The sequence below is a fragment of the Schistocerca piceifrons genome, chromosome 6 (genome assembly GCF_021461385.2).
Source record: "Schistocerca piceifrons isolate TAMUIC-IGC-003096 chromosome 6, iqSchPice1.1, whole genome shotgun sequence".
NCBI lineage: Eukaryota > Metazoa > Arthropoda > Insecta > Orthoptera > Acrididae > Schistocerca > Schistocerca piceifrons.
Window position 1 is genome coordinate 199,425,611 of NC_060143.1, and position 21,321 is coordinate 199,446,931.

Below are 21,321 nucleotides of genomic sequence, written 5' to 3' on the forward strand. Positions count from 1 at the left end.
ACACCCTGTACAAATATGAACTAGTTAAATAAATAAAACAACAAAGTCTTGCGGAGATAGTTCACAACATCTTTATTCACAGTTTGAACACACGGTAGCCCACAGTTTGGTCTTTGCAACACAAGGGATAGCATCATCCATAGGCAAAACAAGTTTGTAACGTTGGAGTTTTGCAGATAAATGGATCGATCTCCATATCTCACCATAAGTGTCACTTTGTTTTACAATTATGTCATAGATAGCCACAGAGCAGCACAGTAAATGTCTGGGGATGAAGATTACTCGGAGGTCATCTGCTGGTTGAGTTTGGGTTCTGCACTACACAGTTCATCCCATTCCAACTATGTAAACCACACTTTAACACTTCTTGATGCATTTTAAATCTCTAACACAACATGCCAGTCACTGTCCATTGATGCTTCTGCACCATTATTTGAGCTCTTTGAACCGCTAGCTGTTAAATTATAAGTTGAAGTGAAAAGCAGTAGCGCACTGGCAAGAATCAGCAGCTTCTCTTCCACCACATCAACACTTTCTCCTTGCAGTAACACCGGAATGTACTGGGGTGGTGCGTATCTTGGAGACCACTACTGATCTGCGCCACATGATATAGGGCCCCCAGTACAGTTCTTCTGAGAGTTGGGGACTGGCTGGGTGTCTTCACCAATGATAACAGCAGCTTACTGTCCTGCTCCAACATGGTGGTCAGATGCACTACAGATTCCATGGTACTTCTGCAGCTGCTGTGTCTGACACGCCAGAGGTCACTGCAGGTCCCAACTAGCCAATGTGACTGCTGGTGGTACAGGCAAGCTGGTCACTGCCGGTCTGGACACATTGGAGGCCATTGAGCAAAGAAGAAGAAAGGATAAAGACATCCACAGACAAAGACATGGAGTTGACAAAAGGAATGGAACTTGACACAGAACTGCAGACATGTAATGAGTGCTTACTTTTACACTTCTTCTGCGATGCAGAAGCAGATGAATACCTTGGCTGCTGTTGACACTCGATGGTTTTTCTACTGATTGACTATGACTAAGAGCATGTCCATCTTACAAACCACTGATGTCATGATCACGTGACCAGATGCAGTGTTCCCACATTCCTATGGTCTCCTGCCAGTTTTCATGTGGGGGAGGAGGTGAACGCTATGTTTCTATTGCTTCCCAAGGGAAGTGGTGGGGGAGGAAAAAAAGACTGTTTGAAGCTTCTGTCGCAATCCTGTGAACTAGCTCTGTCAAGTCCATACACCAAGATGAATACCTCTGGTTATTCTTTCTGAGGTAGAGGGATATGACTAAGTTGTCTTCTGCTCTGTGATTTGACAGGCCATTTCAAAAAACAAGAACAGCTCCAGTCCAGACAGTAGTCTATATGAGTTGCGAAATGCATCTTGAGCCCATCCCACTGCATGTGCTAAAAAGTATTCTCCACTTGTTCATCCCTTATCACCTCCTTCCATTCCTCGTGTAGGAGGCTATGGATGCACTCCTCAGCTATGTACTTGCAGGTAATACACGTATTAAACTCCTCTCTCAATATGTCCTTAGGTGAACCCATTATGACAATACCTTCCCAAGAGGACACTATATATTAAGACACTGCAGTAATATGGTTCTGCACTTTTTTCATCACACAAACGTACTATTGTGAGTACTTCCTGTCTGACACCTCAATACAGACTCATCAGTATAGGGATGGGAGCCAATTGGAACGTTGCTGCACGCCCAGTGCCCTGATGACAGACACACTTGCAAGCGACTACAAATGGTGGCTAATATACTGCACTTCATTCCATTCCTCGGTGCCTACATTTATTGCATTATGGGAGATTGCAGATGAGAGCCCTACCCAAGTGGGGGAGCCCTGTCTCCCACAAACAGATTAAATGAAGAATATGCATAAATATACACATATTACAAAAAGTTTTGCATCTCTCCATTTCCCAGAACTCCTGGAGACAGACGTTGACTGTGGATATAGTATCGCAAACACAGTCCCTTTGATTGTTCAGAGATGTCACTAAACCCACCCAAAGACGAAAACAACTTTGCATGAGCAGCGCCTATTAGACGGATGGGGTCCGACAGCCGATCAGTTCCAGTCATTCCCCCAGGAAGGAGGTATACAGCTCGTGTTATCTGTAGTTCAACCATGCCTAGACGTTCCATACCGTGGTTCGATCGCGTCTGCGTTGTTACTTTGTGCTAGGAAGGGTCTCAAAAAGGGAAGTGTCTAGGCATCCCGGAGTGAACCAAAGCAATGTTGTTCGAACATGGAGGAGATATAGAGAGACAGGAACTGTCGATGACATTCCTTGTTCAGGCTGCCCAAGGGCTACTACTGCAGTGGATGACCGCCACCTACGGATTATGGCTCGGAGGAACTCTGAAAGCAATGCGACCATGTTGAATAATGCTTTTCGTGCAGCCACAGGACGTCGAGTTACGACTCAAATTGTGCGCAATAAGCTGCATGATGCACAACTTCACTCTCAACGTCCATGGAGAGGTCCATCTTTGCAACCACTACGCCATGCAGCGTGGTACAGATGGGCTCAACAACATGCCAAATGGACTGCTCATGATTGGCATCACGTTCTCTTCATCGGTGAGTGTCGCATATGCCTTCAACCAGACAGTCGTCGGAGACTTGTTTGGAGGCAACCCAGTCAGACTGAAAGCCTTAGACACAACGTCCAGCGAGTGTTGCAAGGTGGAGGTTCCCTGCTATTTTGGGGTGACATTATGTGGCGCCGACGTACCCCGCTGGTGGTCATGGAATGCGCCGTAACGGCTGTACTATACGTGAATCCCATCTTCTGACCGACAATGCAACCATATCGGCAGCATATTAGCGAGGCGTTCGTCTTCACGGACGACAATTCGCTCCCCCATCGCGCACATCGTGTAAATGACTTCCTTCAGGATAATGACATCGCTCGACTAGGGTAGCCAGCATGTTCTCCAGACATGAACCCTAATGAACATGCCTGGGATAGATTGAAAAGGCCCGTTCATGGACGATGTGACCCGCCAACAACTCTGATGGATCTACACTGAATCGCCTTTGAGGAGTGGGACAATCCGGACTGACAGTGCCTTGATGAACTTGTGGATAGTATGCCATGACAAATACAAGCAGGCATGAATGCAAGAGTACATGCTACTGGGTATTAGAGGTACTGGTGTGTACAGCAATCTGGACCACCACCTCTGAAGGTCTCGCTATATAGTGGTACAACATGCAATGTGTGATTTTTATGAGCAATAAAAAGGGCGGAAATGATGTGTATGTTGATCTCTATTCCAATTTTCTGTAGAGATTCCGGAACTCTCGGAACCGAGGTGATGAAAAACTTTTTTTGATGTATTATTAACACTGATTTGAATTTCATCTCGTGAAATCCTTTCTCTCCAGCACAGAGCCTTTTCCCCACGAATTTTCAGGTAGAAGGGGAGGAGGGAAATGGGGTAGAGGAGGGCTAGAGAACTTCCCAGAGGATGAGGGATCAACTAATTCATCGATTTAATTAATATGTCAATTAATTTGACATAAAAACTGTGTTTATGTCGGTGAGGGGAAGTGGGAGAGGACAGGGATTTACCAGAGGGGTAGGAGAGGAGAAGGGGAAGGGGGATTGGGGGGGGATTAAAAAATTGGTTAAGTGGAGGAGGAGGGGTGGGTAGTTTCTGAGAAGGATTGATTATCCACAGAGGGTCATAAATCAATTAGAATAACAATAGGTTAAGGTCATAAATCAATCAGCTGCCTCAATTTCATTAATTTGCATATCAATTTGATATCAAAGCTGTCGCAGAACCTACTTTGCAGTTAACATCTGCGTCGGCATGCAGTGACGTGGAAATGTTGATTAATATTTCCCACCTGTCTTAATGTTGCAGTGCTGTGGGCTGGTAGTTGAAGAAATTAATATCCTCTCATATGACCACAACCAGTCATGAGCAGTAATGCCAATACACAGGGTGGAGGTAAAAAAAAGGTTAAGCTATAATGTCTCAATGCAATGTGAGTGTGACATTATTAAGCATTCGCCATCGCAGTTGTGTGTGTCCTTCTGTGCAGGCAGCAAAAATAAATGGCTCTGAGCACTATGAGACTTAACAGCTATGGTCATCAGTCCCCTAGAACTTAGAACTACTTAAACCTAACTAACCTAAGGACATCACACAACACCCAGCCATCACGAGGCAGAGAAAATCCCTGACCCTGCCGGGAATCGAACCCGGGAACCCGGGCGTGGGAATCGAGAACGCTACCGCACGACCACGAGATGTGGGCTGCAGGTAGCAGTAGCCTCGAATTACTAGCAGCTATAACTGTTCTAAAAATAGGTTGCCCTGGAGTAGGGCAGCATAAGGAGAGGATCAGCCTGTACCCATAATAAATTACTTGAGTTCTGCTACGTCAGTTGAAGCACCAGCCGGATATTTAAGTTCTCTCCCCACAATTTTTAGCGTATTGATCCATAGCAGAATTCTATAATAACTATTTTCATCATTCAATCGCAATACAGCTGAGCCAGTAACGATCCGCTGGCCACAACTTGAAAACTCTCACGCCAGAATGTAATGGTGTGAACAGGTAGCAGGAAACTATGATAGCAGTGTATTTAAACAGTTAGACAAATTTTTGGCAAGGTCAGTTGTATGTTACCCTTTCATGAACAGGTAGTTCAGAAAACCAGTTTATCCTCTTACCAAAAAGTATGAAAAAGACGTTAAATGTTTTTATTCTGAAGTTCTGCAATTGTATGACAAGGAGCCGACATATGCATCCTGACAAAATTTCCAGGGATACCCCAGATTCACGTAGGGGAACTCGGGGCAGAACGGGATATCGGGGAACAATGGGAAATTGCTGTTTTCTAGACTACACAGTGCTGCAACCTGTTGTATGGGCATGTAACTATTTCTCCAAATGGAAGGGAAGTTAGGGCAGCAATTTTTATTTAGTTTGAAATGCGAGATCTAAGTGAATTGTTGTCCGTCACGTTACCACTTGCGTTGTTCTAACGTTTGGTGAATTTCAACGCCAGGTAAGCTGTTAATTGTTAATTGTATACCCTAAAATGACACATTCCCTTAAAGTGTATGGCATTTGTTATACTTTAGTTATTTAATGCGTTTAAATACGTCAGTTATTACACTCCATAAAAACTGTTAACCTCAAAAGTGCTCTTGGGGCGGAACGGGATGGGGCAGAATGGGATAATGTCCCGTTCTACCCCGTCATATTTTGATGCAAGGAGAAAAACTGTATTCTTTTTTCTCTCCCTCTTGCTGTTCCAGATGGTGCTAACGTACATGAAAAAGACTCTTAGACGGCAATGGGACGTAAAAGCGATGGAAATGGCAGTTTCAGCCGTTTCATCTTCCCAAATGGGATTTTTAAAGCATCTAAGCAGTTCAACGCACTGAAACCAACATTGGAAAGATATGTGCCTAAAGCTATGAATAATCCTGACTACATAATTGACAAATCATATTGGAAATTTAAAAAGGTGTTCATTGCAGAACAAGAACATGAGCTGATAACATATCTCAAGTCAATGGAAAGCAGACTTTTTGGTCTAACAATGAAAGATCTCAGATGACTAGCCTCCCAACTAGCCGAAAGAAATGGCTTACCACACAGATTTGACAAACAAACTTGTCTAGGTGGACAAGACTGGGTTAAAGGACTTATTACGAGGCATCCTACACTGTCTATTCGCAAGCCAGAAAATACTTCTGGTGCTCGAGCAATGGGATTCAACAAAGTAGCAGTTTCACAGTTTAACTCTCCCAACCAGCTATGTTCAGTGAACAACTCAGCTTTCCAGATATCGCTCGAGGATGTCATTCCAATCCCACTAATCTGTCAAAATATTTGGCGGACTACAAGATGAAAAGGAAAAACCGTCATATTAACAGATTCTCCTTATAAGAAGGAACTAAAGAATGCTGTCGCACGTAAAGTAGGCCTACAGAAAAGAGGAGGGTGCATAAATATGAACAATGTCAGGACAGAGACGTCACGTGCAATGCAACTTACTGCAAAAAAGTCAAACTGTACTCCCAAAAAAACCAAAACAGAGGACATCAAAGACCTTAAGAAAAATGAAAGGGAGAAGATGATGGAGAAGAGAGAATCAGATTGAGAGGGTGCTGAGTGTCTCTACTGTGGGGACTTCTACTCCGTTTCTAATGAGGGTTGGGTCGCATGCCAGAGGTGTTTCAAGTGGGCACACAATTCATGTGCTGGCATGGACAGTGAAGATGAAGAGGAAATACTGACCTGTGACTATTCTCGAAAGGACTAGTAGTTAGTGGTTTGGTGGTTATTAAGCATTGTATATTTTTCAGAATGACATTAAAATATTTTTTTATTTTGAAGAATGACCTTTCAATTGTTTAAATTACACATTCCTTATACTGAATTGCCTTTTATATAACATTTTGTCATAGTTTAAAACGATATTCATCATTCAGATTCAACGTTTATGCAATAATTTAACAAAAAAAACCTTATCCCATTCCGCCCCGTGTGTGGGGCGGAACGGGAAATATGTTAGACTTTCTTTGTAAAATTGTAAAAAATGTAAAATGTATTGTTTTAAGTGATTTTAAAATAGGGTACATTAGGATACACTACAAGGTGTTTTTTAATAACTTTAAGAAGTGGTTCCTTGTGTTCCCTCATTTTACACAAATTGTTAAACATTAAGTATCTCTTTCCGCCCCGAGTTCCTCTACATATTTATAGTAATTGCTAGTACACTTACAAAAGCATTAGTACTCGAAGACGAAAATTCGTTCGTAAACGATTTCTGAAAGAGGGAAACAGATATCGAATTCTCAGTGAGTCGAATATCGAGCTCCATTCAAAGGTTGGATTCAAATATGGCAGAAGTGTTGCTTCCAGCAACAATAGCCTCATAAAATCGCGGTATTCCATAAAAAGTCATTTTGAGCTGTAGCAGCAGCCACCCAGCAAGTATTTGTCAAATGCACAGGAAGTTCAGAAGTTCTCATTATAAACTTCTAAGATTTGCTGAGAGGAGTAAGTACATAATATTCTGAATAAGGAACCATTTCAGGAAACGTACCGTTTCCGTTCTACGACGATTTCAATTCATATGTTCAACTCATCCATTTCTGCTTCAGGAATTGAATTAGGCGTGATGCAATACAATTATTAAGTAAAACAATTCGAAAAGAAGCATAACGAAACATCCATTTATCACTGAAGCACATTTGTTTAACATTTAAACACTATGTGTTTACATGGTTCCAAAACAAAAGTGAACTCAGTATACAATGTACACAACAGTACTGATGCATTAGAACAGCGGCTCGATGTGGCGCCCACCACCATTATTACAGACATCGTAGCTACGAAACACGTTCTGGTACACTCCATCCCACCTGGTGTCTCTTCATTTCCTAATGCAGCCGCTAGAAATCGTGCCAGCAAATCTTTCTTCGTCTGTACAGAGTCTCGTAAATTAAAGTTTGCGTACTGTTCGGTAGCTACACTCGCCCGAGTCATTGGAGAGTGCTGCCCTATCTCAAGTTATTTGTGCATGAGAGGCACTGGTCAGGACGCCACCCCTCTAAAGGCGCTAATGGGTCACGTCACGGCGAGAGGGAAGACAGTTACGAACGGACACTCGGTAGGGCGGCTGTCATAGGTCGGCGCCCACGTGCCTCGTATGCTAAAGAGCGATTATGTATATTTTCTTGGTGTGTTGATTGTTTTCAGTAATAAGTGCTGCTGTGCGTATGTTGTCGTTCATTGTAATCCGAATGGATCCGAACCAGTATACACTCCTTTAAATTCCTGGTCCTCTAGTAAAATTGATCACTAAAATTTCCGTCTGTGGACGGTAACATTTTGATCCATCTGGGCCGGATTGTGATGGATTCGATGAAGTGGCGAGCAGCAGCAACCATCCATGGATGGAACGGCAGTGGCGAGCTTCAATGGAGCAGCACGAGGACACAGCCAGCGGTATCGAAACGGCGCATCTGTAAGCTAAATACTGGTTATCCTATTCCTATAAATTCCCACTCATCCTAACTGCAGCTCCTGCTCTTGCATGTTACAGCTAATCCCTCATGATAGATGAAGTGTTACGAAAGAAATTTGTTACTACACGGTCGGTGGCGAAAGGAGTTGCTAAAGTCTGCAAACGAATTTGACGTAGCAGGGAAATCGAACGCTTTGGATATTACTGTCAGGCTAGAACTGTTGTCAAAGCTCGTGGAGAAGTACGAAGAGGCACAGCCACAGCCCGCATTGTTTGAAGACATAGATGCACATGCTGACGACAGTGAAACCTTCGAAAATATGATCTTCGATGTTTCAATAAAACTGAGAGCAATTGAGATGAACCATGCCAACTCAGTTGACAAGGCTTCATCAGATCCTGGGTCTGCCTTGCATACATCTAAATGTAGCATCAAGTTGCCCACAATAAAACTGCTGATGTAATGCAGTTCAGCATCTGTATGACACATTTGTGGGTCACGTGGTACATAAAGAGGAATTAGAGGACATTGCTAAATATCGACGTTTGCTTAGTTCATTAGATTTGATTAGATTAGATTAGATTAGTACTTCCATAGATCATGAATACGGCACTTCGTAATGATGTAGAATGTGTCAGGTTAATAAAAGGTGTCTATACAAGATATTACATTAGACAAAATATTACATGACACCTAATATTTTTAATTTTTGTTACCCACTTACTGTATCCAAAAATTCATCTAATGAGTAGAAGGAGTTGACGTTAAGAAATTCTTTTAATTTCCTTTTAAATCCTTTTAAATGCTACATGGCTATCTGTCAGACTTTTGATACTATTAGGTAGGTGACCAAAGACTTTCATGGCAGCATAATTTATCCCCTTCTGAGCCAAAGTTAGATTTAACCTTGAGTAGTGAAGATCCTTCTTTCTCCTAGTGTTGTAGCCATGCTCAGTGCTATTACTTTTGAATAAGTTTGGATTGTTAATAACAAATTTCATAAGTGAATATATATATATTGTGAGGCTACAGTGAACATATCTAGCTCTTTAAATAAGCATCTGCGGGATGATCTTGGATGAGCTCCAGCAATTATTCTGATTACACACTTTTGTGCAATGAACACTCTTTTACTCAATGGTGAGTTACCCCAGAATATGATGCCATACGAAAGCAGAGAATGAAAATAGGTGTGGTAAGCTAATTTACTCAGATGTATATCGCCAAAATTTGCAATGACCCTAATAGCATAAATAGTTGAACTCAAACGTTTTAGCAGAACCTCAGTGTGTTTTTTCCAGTTCAACCCTTCATCAATGCATACACCTAGAAATTTTGAATATTCTACCTTAGCTACCGATTTCTGATCGAAGTCTATATTTATTAATGGTGTCATTCCATTTACTGTGTGGAACTGTATATGCTGTGTTTTGTCAAAGTTTAATGAGAGCCCATTTGCAGAGAACCACTTAATGATTTTCTGAAAGACATCGTTTACAATTTCACCAGTTAATTCTTGTCTGTTGGGTGTGATAGCTATACTTGTATCATTGGCAAAAAGTACCATCTTTGCATCTTCGTGAATATCGAATGGCAAGTCATTAATATATATTAAGAACAGCAGAGGACCCAAGACCGAACCTTGCGGCACCCCATTCTTGATTGTTCCCCAGTTTGAGAAATCACCAGTTTTTTGCATAATATGTGAACTGCTTATTTCAACTTTCTGCACTCTTCCAGTTAGGTATGATTTAAACCATTGGAGCACTGTCTCATTCATACCACAGTACTTGAGCTTATCTAGAAGTATTTCATGATTTACACAATCAAAAGCCTTTGACAGATCACTAAAAATCCCAACGGGTGACTTCCGGTTACTCAGAGTATTTAATATTTCATTAGTGAAAGTATATATATCATTTTCCGTTGAAAAACCCTTCTGGAAACCAAACTGACATTTTGTTAAAACTTTATTTTTACAAAGGTGTGAAGCTACTCTACAATTTTCGATAAGGTAGTCCGAAGAGAGATTGGGCAGTAGATGTTGACATCAGACGTATCCCCTTTTTTATGCAGTGGTTTAACAATGGCATACTTCAGTCTATCTGGGAACATACCCTGCTTCAGAGAGCTATTACATATGTGGCTAAGAATTCCAATTATTTCTTGGGAACAAGCTTATATTATCCTGCTGGAAATGCCATCATTTCCATGTGAGCTTTTATTCTTGAGAGAGTTTGTTATCTTCCTAATTTCAGCAGGAGAGGTGGGTGGAATTTCAATTGTATCAAGTGGTGTGGGTAAGGCCTCTTCCATTAACTGCCTTGCTTCTTCTAATGAGCATTTAGATCCTATTTTCTCTACAACATTTAAAAAATGGTTATTCAAAATCTTTTCGACTTCTGGCTTGTTGTTTATCAAGTTTCCACTCGCTTCGATGGTGATGCCATCATCCTGTACTCTTGGTTGCCCTGTCTCCCTTGTAATAATATTCCAAATTGTTTTGATTTTGTTATCAGAGGTGTTAATCTCAGACATGATGCACATGCTTCTGGACTTTTTAATAACCTTTATTAATGTAGCACAGTAGTTTTTGTAATATTTGGCTTTTCTGGGTCATTACTCTTGCTTGCTGTTAGACACAGTTCCCTTTTGTGGGTACAAGATATTTTTATTCCTTTAGTAAGCCAAGGTTTTTGCTTGGTTTCTTATAATTAGATTTAACTACTTTCTTGGGGAAACAGTTATATTTTAAATTAGCATCGGGTCCTTGTACACCTCATCCCAGTCTAACTGCTGAAGATTTTCTCTGAAATTTCTAATTGTTGAGTCATTAATTGAACACACAAATTTGGAGGGTAGTTTTGAATTACTGAATGGAGCTATGTAATATACTGTAAATAGCTGACTGAGCATCATGATCAGAAAGCCCATTCTCAACAGGACAAGAATTTATGTTTTTAAACCTGTCTTGGTCTATAAAAGTGTTATCTACCAATGTGCTGCTGTCTTTTACTACCCGAGTAGGAAAATTAATGACAGATGTCAAATTAAAAGAACCGAGCAAGACTTCCAGGTCATTCTTCCTATTACACTCTTTCAGTGAATCAACACTGAAGTCCCCACAAATAATAATTTGCTTTCCCCTATCTGACAGAGAGCACAACAAGGCATCCAAGTTTTCCAGGAATAAATGAAAGTTCCCTGAAGGGGACCTATATACTGTTACAATTATGAAAAGGCCCTCCTTCAGTTTAAGTAGACAGGCACATGCTTCTATATATTGCTCTAGACAAAACTTTTTTGTATCTAAGCTTTCTACACAGTGATAACTTTTGACATATATGGCAACTCCTCCTCTCACCTTATTCATTAACAAGTAAAGCTCACAACGTAATTGTTCATCTTACTTTCCGTAACTAGGACTAATTTTAAGGTATCTTTTGATACGGTTTGCAAAAGATACAGTAACCCTCGACTGATTGCATCGGCACATCTGAAGAAACTGCTAACGCTGCCAACGACAAGGGCATGTGCAAGCGAACTTCGTGCACTACTTAACGAGGCTGCAGGCAACGAGCGTGCGCCGATGGCGTTACCACTAGATGTATCCTTGCAGGACGTAATTACGTCACAGCTCCTGATAGAAAAGGTTGACCGATCTTTATGAACAGAGTTTGAAGCCGGTGAGTTCCAATAACTTTCCGACATTCAAAGAGACGTGTGCTTTTCTCGAAAATAAATGCAAATCATTGGAAATCGTCAAGGCTACAATACCACCACGCCACAGCACGTCTGGGAAATAACAGTAGAACGCCTCCAACGTCAAGCACTTTTTCCATTCGAGATAAACGTACGTTGTTACTAGTACTGCATGTGTCATCTGCAACCTGCCTCACGCATCGCAGAAGTGCAGCAAATTGATGCAAGCTGCATGTAGCGAACGGAAAGCTATTGTGAGGTCCAATAATTTGTGCTACAACTGTCTGAAGAGTGATCATTGGGCTTCTAATTGTAAATGTGTTTGTTGTCATGCTTGTCGAAAATAACTTCACACGTTACTACACACATGCAAGATGGAACAAGGAATTGTCCAAATGACGCAGCACAAGCACAATGGGATACATCCGGCAAGCACCTCTAGTTATTTCTCATTGAAAATCAGCCCTGGGAAACGAGTGCTGCTTGCGACAGCGAGAATAAGGTTGCAAGATAGCAGCGGCAAATGGCAGACTTGTCGTGTTCTCTTAGATTCTGCGTCGCAGTCATGCTTTATACCGGAAGCATGCGCACAACGCCTCAGATTTCAAAGATGGCACAGCAGAGTACCGATTCGAGGAATAGGTACATCTCTCTCAGAAACAAAACATTGCGTTTCTGTTCAAGTCTGCTCCTGTATAAACACCTTCATGTTATCTGCTGAATGTTTCGTTTTGCCGAAGATAACTGACGTCCTGCCAGAACAAATAATTGATCCCAGTACGTGGGACTTGCGTAGTGTACAACTGATCCAGAATTTTGGTCACCTGGTAGGATCGACGTGTTACTGGGAGCAGAAATTTGTCCATAGATGCAGAAGAGAGGGACTATCTCCGTAGGAACTTATTATCCTGGGCGCGAGGGGTAGCCGCGTGGTCTGAGGCGCCTTGTCACGGTTCGTGTGGCTCCCCCCGTCGGAGGTTCGAGTCCTCACTCGGGCATGGGTGTGTGTGTGTTGTCCTTAGGGTAGGTTAGTTTAAGTTAGATTAAGTAGTGTGTAGGCTTAGAGATCGATGACCTCAGCAGTTTGGTCCCGTAATACCTCACGACAAATATGCAAAATTTTGATCATCCTGTGCTTCAAGAGACAGAACTAGTTTGGGTCATGTCAGGACAGTATCAAACGGTAGAGAACAACATTTCGTCAAGGCGACCTGCCGTGTCGTGCTTTGTAAAATCCGACACTGACAGTCAAACATTCTTGAATAAATTCTGGAAGATAGAACAATTAAATCGTGTTGTAGTGACGAAAGAAGAGGAGCAGTGCAAAGCACACTTTGTGGAAGACACAGCTAAAGATTACACAGTCAGATTCGTTGTTCGCCAATTAGCCAGTTCGTTCCACACTGGAGCAAAACGTTTCTCTCAGATAGAACAGAAACTATCGAGACCACCATAGCTTAAGGAAAGCTACACATGCCACATCATGCTATCGTTAAGGAAGCCAGCTCAACTACTAAAACAAGAGTAGTGTTTGACTGTTCCACCAAGACGAAAGCGAATTTGTCACTAAACGGCTTGCTAATACTAGGTCCAATCATTCAACACGATTTGCGCTCCACAGTATTACGCTTCCGCATGCATCGCATTGTCTTCACAGCAGACATAGAGAAGGTGTATCGACAAGTTCTGGTAGCGGATGAAGATCGAGCTTACCAACGAATAATGTGGAGGAGACAGATCTGTACCACTGCAGGAACAGCAATAAAAGACATTCACGCATGGAATGGCCTGTGCACCCTTTCTTGCGGTACGGTGTCTGTTACAATTAGCCCATGAAGACGGTGAGCAGAGAAAGGCAGCAAACATTCTAGCTAATGTTTTCTTTGTGGACAATTGTATCTCAGGCTGTGTTACGATAGAGACTGCATTCAAGGTCCAGATAGATCTCACGAAGCTATTGAGGAAAAGTGGGTTCTCATTAAGGAAATGATGCAGTAACACCGTGGAACTACTTGAAAATATCCCCTCAGATTTGCGAGAAAGGCTTGATAACGAAGAGGGTGTTAGAACTTTAGCTTTACTCTGGCATCCAGGTACCTATCAGTTTCAAATTGTGAATAATGTCAAACCAGCATGTAATATTTACAGCTTCACAAAACGCACTGTACTTTCTGCCAAGTCATCCATTTTTGACCTGTTGTGATTAATTAGTACCATTATGATCACATTCGATATATCTCTGCAATGTCCATGGCAGCATAAGTTAACGTAGTACGTGCCCTTGCATCAAGAGTTTCACTACTTATGGCAGGCACTATACAGCGAAATTCGTTTGACAGACCCAACATTCGTGTTGATCGTAGAGTTATTGCAGGAGGGACACCTGTCATCATACAATTGCACGGATTCTGCGACGCTTCGGAGAAGGCATATGGCTGTTGTATCGATGTACGAGCTATGTACGATCAACTAATTAGCACGGAGTCACATGTGTTAAACTACTGAGCTCCAAAACAAGAGTGGGTCCACTGAAAAGCTGTCATTACCTCGCTTGGAACTCTGTGGGGCTCTCTTCCTTTCATGGTTACTGCAGCACATTGCCCACGCTCTTAGTATAGACATCGAAAGAAATTACCTGTGGACTGACTCATCCATTGTGCAGGCATGGCTCGCGGATCCACCCACGCCGTGGAAGATATTCGTGGGAAACCGCGTTTCCGGGATAGATGACAACACAGCAGCTGCATTATGGAGTCATGTATCTACAGTGGAAAATCCAGCAGATCTGACTTCGCCAGGAGTGTCTTCTGCAGACGCGCAAGAAAACAGCCTGTGGTTGGAAGGACCAGCCTGGTTTAAAGAAGGCGTCATTTCATGGCCAGTATTACATGCCTCTAGCGGGTACGAATCTCAGGAGCTGCCAGAAGAAAGAGCTTAAGTCCTCTGTCACATCGGCAGAGTAATCCAGGATGATCTCATCTGTTATGATTACAGCGGATAATGTCATACTATATCAGATTTATTAATAACTGCAAAACTGCAAGGGAAAGAAGAATAACTGCTGACTTGTCTCGCAATGAACTGTAGGGCGCACTTGCCACAGTGCGTCAGAATGGCACAAGAACCACACATGCAACAGAAATATACCAATTGGAGACTAACAAGCTAACAGAAAAGAATAACACGCTCAGATCATTGCTTCCCATCCTCGATGACACGAGATTACTGGCTGGCGGCAGGCTACGGAATGCTGATCTGCCTGTGAGGAGACGCATCAACACATACTGCCGCCTCACCATCATCTCACATGGCTACTAGTGGAAAGCTAACAACGTCGTCTTTCCCACACTGGGTGTCAACTGTGCTTACATCTTTCAGGAAGCAATATTGGATACCTAGCGGGGGAAATGTACTCCAGTATGTTCTGTATCAGTGTTTGAGTTGTCAGTGAGTAAAGGCAAAGCCTGCACATCAGCTCACGGGAGTCTTGCACGCCCACGTGTAGAAGCTGTGAGACCTTTCTTTAATTGCGCGATTGATTACACAGAATCGTTATATGTGAAAACTGGTTTACGGCAATACAGATTAAAAAATAAGTTCTGTGCCTGACAACACAAGCAGTACATTTGATGGGTAGTTGGCAATATGATTACTGAAGGGTTCCTGTTGGTCCTTAGAAGACCCGTGTCACGACAGGGTAAGTGCCAAAACTTGTACAGCGACAATGAAACAAACTTTATCGGAGCTAGTCGGCAACTCCGTGAGTTACAAGCTGCTGTGAGCAGTCATTACGAGCAGTCACAGATGAAAAGCTTCATACATGAAGAAGGCATCGACTGGCACTTTTCCCGGGTTCGATTCCCGGCGGGGTCAGGGATTTTCTCTGCCTCGTGATGACTGGGTGTTGTGTGATGTCCTTAGGTGAGTTAGGTTTAAGTAGTTCTAAGTTCTAGGGGACTGATGACCATACGTGTTAAGTCCCATAGTGCTCAGAGCCATTTGAACCATTTTGACTGGCACTTCATTCCTCCAGCGTCACCACACTTTGGTGGAATATGGGAAGCAGGTGTGAAGTCCTTCAAGTACCACTTGCGGCGAACGATGGAAACATTATGTCCAACATTTGAAGAGTTTCTAACAACCCTACCACAACAAAGGTCAAAAATTAATTATGATTGTAGTGTTGCTCACGCTGCTAAATATTGCATTTTCGGGCAACAACAAAGTTATACTATGTGGCAGGTGTCTTTAGAGCACAATTAATAAAGTAATTTCATGAAATAATAGATAAACTAGGCACTCATCTTTTCGTGTTTCCCACGCTGGTCTCGTTGTGAACTCATGGCTCAATCGTCGAAAATCTAGGTAGTGATGATTCCAAGCTCGGATGCAAAGAGGTCTAGGTGATATTTTGCGATATTCAAAAGTTTTATAGATGTGTTTCATAAACCATTCTTGAAGATTAAACTTTTGCAAGTTAGGACAATGATGATGTAAAAAAAAATAATCAGCACTCCGAATTTAAGTTACCCTTAATTTTTATTACTTTTGTTGCACCATCACTTCACAATATAAAACATACTTGAAAATATCTTCCTCACTGTTAAAATTCACATTTCATAAACTGACTACAATTTGCGTCTTTTCAACATGGCGACCAAGACTTGACTCTGTAATAACCGCTTACGCGCCCAAAAATCAGAGTTACAGGTATGTCAAAGATCATAGTGACAAAAGGAAGAATACACATAAGAACAATATCATTGCAATATAAACATACCGATGTATCAAAGTACCTCTACACTAATGAAATCAAATCTGAATGTTGTCACAGAAATATGTTAACTATTTTACAGAAACACAGTAGAATATTGCTGGTATCGAGAAGTTGAGGTGAGGTGCCGCAATGGTTTCGTAATTCAAGTACCATTACAAGTTGACAACCCTGACATGTCAAATTGAGGCTTGCTTGAACTCTCATCCTCGTAGACCACTGTTTTGCGATCCTTCTGACTCTCAAGTTCTCACCCAGGTCATTTCCTGACTGGAACCGCTAGCACAAGTACTCCTCAGCCAGATCAAGGTGCAATCAAAATGAGCTTGCTCACAAGGTGGCCAGTGCTGCAGCAAGAGTTCCAGATCTTTTGGCAGCGCTGATCATCTGACTACCTACATCATCTGCAGCGACGCACTAAGTCAAACGTCCAGCCTGACACATTGGTCGTAGTAAGGGAAGATAACATGATAACATGCCACCCTTATGTTGGAAGCTGGCCATCATTAAAGGCGTACACCCTGGGCGCGACAGAATGGTGCGAATGGCCATTATTCATGCACGACAAGGGGTTTTCAAGAGAACAATCTGCGAGCTCTGTCCTTTACCGAGGGAAGTGATACAGAAGTGCAGGGGCGACTCGTGATTAAACGTTCTGGGTATTCATAAATTCTTAGATTCACGTAAATTGAGTGTGTGGAATTAATAGCATGTGCTCTACAACAGTTATGCTAATCAACAAGTTTATACAACTACAGCCACAGCCAATAACAATAATAATAATAATAATAATAATTAGATGCATAACTTATTTGACAAAAGAAAGAATTATTTTGTGGAATTTTGATGTTTTCTACATAATTAAGTAGAGTTTAGGGCAATAACGAAATAATGTGTGACCTTTCGCAACTCTCCATTTCGCATTTTTGTGTAAGTGGGAGTTTTCGGGCTTTTCGATTTTTTCGGACAAACGTACAAGATCCCTAACAAATGTATTAGTTCATGAATATACTTCCTGGCTGAAAATCAGATATTCTTACGCTGGATCTGCACGACAACTTGTGCTAACTGAACACTTTCTTGTTAAATGTTCACTTGCAGTCACGCTTATTTGATTTTGCCATTATCTCAGTCAAAGTGTCTGTTCTCAGAGGTCCTAGTTTTACGGCTAATTTTTCCTGGTAATTTATTTTTCTGTTACCAGAATGAGACTTTCACTCTGCAGCAGTGTGTGCACTGATGTGAAACTTCCTAGCAGGTTAAGGCTATGTGGCGGACTGAGACTCTCAACTATTCGTATCCACTGTAACTTCTCATTGCACATTTTTGACATCTTCGACAATGCCATTTTCGACTATGTTAAGATGATTTCAAAATCTAGTCATCAAGCGAATAAAAAGTAAAAATTTGCAACTTTGGATTATTTGTTTTTCGTTCTACTGATTAACAGAAGTTGCTGACCCAAGCTACTCCAGCATGCTGGAAGTATGCCAAGTAGTAATGTCTGCCAACATGGTCATCTGACTAGAACACAAATGAGGCGCTGAGATCCGTAAGGACCTAAATCACACAGCAGTCGATACACACATTTAAGCAATATCAAAGAAACCAGTGATATAGCTTTTTGTGAATTTTAATATATACAATGTGGGCCTACAACACAGATAAAACTGACTCACCATAAAGCCAACGGATTTGAGAAACAGGAATAAATGCTACTGTCTCAAAATCGACGGTGATGTGCTTTATGATTCTCAGCGCCTCAGATGGATTCTGTATGGTAACATTCATAACTTAATATACAGGGTGATAATAATTAAATTTTCAAAACGCAATAGAAATAACACCACTGGACAGAATGACGTCAAACTGCAAGGGAATATTATCGGAGAAAGGCGAAAACGTACGGCAGAAGAAAAAAAAATAGTGTGAAAATTGTATGTGTCAGAATACGTAAATGAAAACACCTGTCATGCGCACGACCCATTGAAGTTGGTTTAAACACGTCGGGCGCACGGATTTTCCTCCTTTCGCGTCTGCGACGTTCGCCTTGACTGTCTCAATGCAGGACCGTGCTATGTTTGTAAAGCTGTGTTACAAGAATGATGACTGAATACACGTCGCTCTGCAGAAGTTCTGGACATTGAAGAGTTTGAAAAAAGGCGTTGGTCCGATGACTGCCGTGGGTCTGGAGAAAATGGCTGCCTCTGAGCACTATGCGACTTAACATCTGTGGTCATCTGTCCCCTGGAACTTAGAACTACTTAAACCTAACTAACCTAAGGACATCACACACATCCATGCCCGAGGCAGGATTCGAACCTGCGACCGTAGCAGTCACGCGGTTCCAGACTGAAGCGCCTGGAGAAAATGATTCGGAAATTCGAAAAGTCGTACCCTTTTGGCGTGCAACCTGGTAGAGGGAAGAAACGAACTGATTTGACGTCAGTGGAAGCAGTGGCCACAGCAATGCAATAGGAGACGAGTGGTGGTGTGAAAACGTGTAGTGCACGTTGAATTACCCAAATATTGGACATAGCTGTGAGCACGGTGCGTGAAATCCTACGAAACATCCTTCTTTGCTATCCATTCAAAATTACTCATGTGCACGAATTACTTCCTGTTGACCTGCCAGCAAGAGAGACCTTTGCTTTATAATTTCTTGCTCGCATGCAAATGGACAATGATTTGCCATAGAAGATTTTGTGGACAGACGAAGCCCACTTCCATCTGACAGGATACGTCAATACACAGAATTGTCGAATATGGGCAACGGAAAATCCACACGCAAATCAACCAGTACCACTTCATCCTGAAAAGGTTACTGTATGGTGCGGGTTTACGGCATTATTTATCATAGGGCCATATTTTTTCGAAGAGACAGGTGCTTCCCGTCCTGTTACCTGTACCGTCACTGGTATGCGCTATGAGAGTCTCCTGTGCTACCTCGTCATTCCAGCTCTCCAACAGCGTGGATCATTTTTATGCAAAATGGCGCACCTCCTGACATTGCAAATCCAGTGAAGCAGCTTCTGAAGCGCCATTTCGGAAATGCTAGAATTATCAGCCGCCATTACCCTAGAGCCTGGCCGTCCCGATCACCTAATCTTAATCGGTGTGGCTTCTGGCTTTGGGGATATCTGGAAGAGTTGTGTTCAGTGTTGCGACTGGAAACTTAGCCGCGTTGAAGGCACGCATTGCGCAACACATTCTGAACGTGACCCCGCTAACACTTCGATCATTTGTGGAACATATTGTTTCTCGATTTCAACTTGTTGCAGTAAACGGTGGACAGTATATTGAACATGTTTTGCGCCAGTCACACGGAAATTAATAATCCTATTTGACTTTGATTGATGCTTTTTATGCGGTTTTTGGCCTCAGGACAATTAAAAACTGATGTGAGTGATGCTTTTTATGCGGTTTTTGGCCACAGGGCAATTAAAAACCGATTTTTCCCATCCGATGTGGTATGACCTTGCCGTGTTGGATGGGCTTTACGTAACAGTATCACCCATGCACATACAGTACAGTTTGTTTAACGTCAAACTACACCTTAGGTGAGGTTGTATGATTCATTTGTCATTTGTAATTGACCACTATTATATTACGATGCTTACAGCGCCATCTATTGCTGCACTTTGTAACTATTTATTTTTCGTCTGCCATACGTTTTCACCCTTCTCCGATAATATTTCGTTGCTACAGCGGTTTGAAAGTTTAACTTTAATTATAATCACTCTGTACTATAACTCATTCAGAAATCCACAAGGTAGGTTTACTGTCAGTACAATTATAACGTATACTGATGTCCGATCTAATTTTGCTACAGTACATAGTGAGTGAATTAGCATATCTTGCAGAATTTATTCCAAGCGAATGGGGATAAAAACCTGCCGCAGTGTGATAGCAGCTGGTGGTACTTACGTAAACGTCTAGTCGAGTGGCAAGGGATAGCTGTGCAGTGTGTACAGCGTGAGCCGTGCACGTTGTTTATCAAATTCGTATGTATTTGGCCCGTAAGGCAATTACGTCACGCGAGTTGCGCAAGCTCAAAAGCTCCTTAAAACGTGTACAATTGAAAGTGTGCTCGCGATCCTGATGCCAAGTTTCACGGAGTCTAAAGGAACAGTAGCGCGGTATATTTAAGTACCATGTCTTTCAGGTTGCAACATCCAAGTAACGGGTAACAGCGTTCACAGAAAAATAATCAGTAAAATCGAAAGGTATAAGTTAGAGTGTTCACGTGCTCTTGTGTTCTTACACAGCAGCCGCCACTGCAGAAGTTAACAGAGTATTTGTGTTATTTTCCTTTCTTGCACGCTTTCTTTCTCTTGTCCTGCGATTACTTTGTAGCAGAATCAGTTAATTCCATCATTTTTTTTTCTATTTCCGTATATTCATTGTATATGTGTGATTGTGTTTCTTAGGCGCCAGTTACAAACTGTAGATTAGATTTACTTTCATTTCAATTGATCCGTAGTGAAGAGGTCCTCCAGGATTTAGAACATGTCAGAAAAACAATAATACATGACGGATATACATAACTCAAACAAATAAGCTAATTTACCATTCCACATGTCCCAAGTGGAATGATTGTCATTTTTTTAATGAACACTATATGAAAGAATCATTTTACAAACACTAACCCACTGAATATAAAATAAAAAAGTTTTTCTTTATTCATAAGGTAATAAACATGTAATAGAACTACTATAATACTTATTTACAATGAACACATTACTGCACTGAATGGTGCAGAAGTTAGATTGTACTTATACTCTCTCTCTCTCTCTCTCTCTCTCT